A 1508-nucleotide genomic window follows, 5' to 3' on the forward strand; every position below is an offset into this window, starting at 1 on the left:
GGGTGTATTCATTACCTTCACCAAGGAGGTTGTGTGTTCGGTTAGCTTTCTTTTGTTTCTTTATCAGCATGATTACGGACAGACTATACCTGATTTCTATAATATTTAGTGGATGGGTGTCGCACGGTCCAAGTGAGATCCCTAAACAGATTGTTTTGAGGTGTTTTTTTTTTTGGTTCTTGTTGTTAGTGCATGCAATTCTAAATGATTGTGTACCTCTCTCATCTCTCTGCACGTCCTTCCCCTGGCAGCTGTTTGATGTCATGACCCAACATACAATTATGTGTAAGGATAGAGATGTCAGAGGGCCTGCAATTCCCACAACCAGACACACACACACACACACACACACACACACACACACACACACACACCACCAGGAGGGTGATATGACAAGATATTGGGAAAGGAGGTAACTCTGCAGATGGAAAATGAATGAAGACAGGAAGGGAGACATGCGGGAGGGGTGTGTGCGCGGTGGGTGGGGGGGGAGTCGTGTTGGGCCATTAGGGCGGCACAATATATATATTTTTTAATCGTCACTGCAATACCAACTGCCGCAATGAGTACATCGCGAAAGGCTGCGACACATCACGAAAGACACTTTTTTTAGATTTTGTTAGTTGAAAGAAAATCTAAGTAGATTCAGGGAACAGATAGTAGTCTTAGTAGATCTCCAGTTTAACAAGCCATTTGTTGTATTATTACAGACTACTGAAAGCAGCAGCAACGCAGAACTGAGTACACTTTAACATCTGTTTATTTCTCACGCAAGTAATATCGTTTTTGCGATATTCAACAACGTTATTGCATATTTTGCTCGTATTCTGCAGCGCTAGCTGCCATCTACATAACATCACGTTGTAGACATGATCTAATAAACACTTTTCCCCACTCATTTCTCCTCAGTGGCTGGAGCTGACAGAGGAGGTAGCAGTTCATTTTCACATTCACGACCAGGGCTTCAAATTAACATGTTTGACTTTTTTTCAATTTAAAAATCCACCGGGCACAGTCACATTTTACCAGCCAGTCTTTTTTTCCTCATAAAGGTGAAAAACAGGAATTGCTGTGTCTCTGTGATCCGATCCTGTCCTTTTCATGGTAGCCTACTCGTGGACATCGTGCTGTAGTAGGGGGGGTCCCCCTTCATAATCCAGCACAAAGGCCTCCTGTCCTATCCTGGGCTGGGACACATTCATACGGTTTGATAAAGTACTCATTGGACTTTATTGTAGGTGCAATGATAAATTAATGTAGCTGTCCTCAATTTAGGTCGTCCTGTACATCTCATCTGCGTTTTTTCCCTGCGTCCACCGTGAGTGATTGTGTGTGTTTTTTGTGTGTGTTTGTGCGTCGGTCGCGGGGGGGAAAGAGCAGCAGCCCCGCCCGCATGATCTCTCTTTCTCTCTATCTTTCTCTCTCTCTCTCATGGGTGGGCTTAATTCTCTGGGCAGGCAAAGCAGAAAAAGGGGAGGTAACATTGCCCCTTATGACCTCATAAGGAG

This window comes from Etheostoma spectabile, unplaced genomic scaffold (genome assembly GCF_008692095.1).
Source record: "Etheostoma spectabile isolate EspeVRDwgs_2016 unplaced genomic scaffold, UIUC_Espe_1.0 scaffold172, whole genome shotgun sequence".
Taxonomy (NCBI): domain Eukaryota; kingdom Metazoa; phylum Chordata; class Actinopteri; order Perciformes; family Percidae; genus Etheostoma; species Etheostoma spectabile.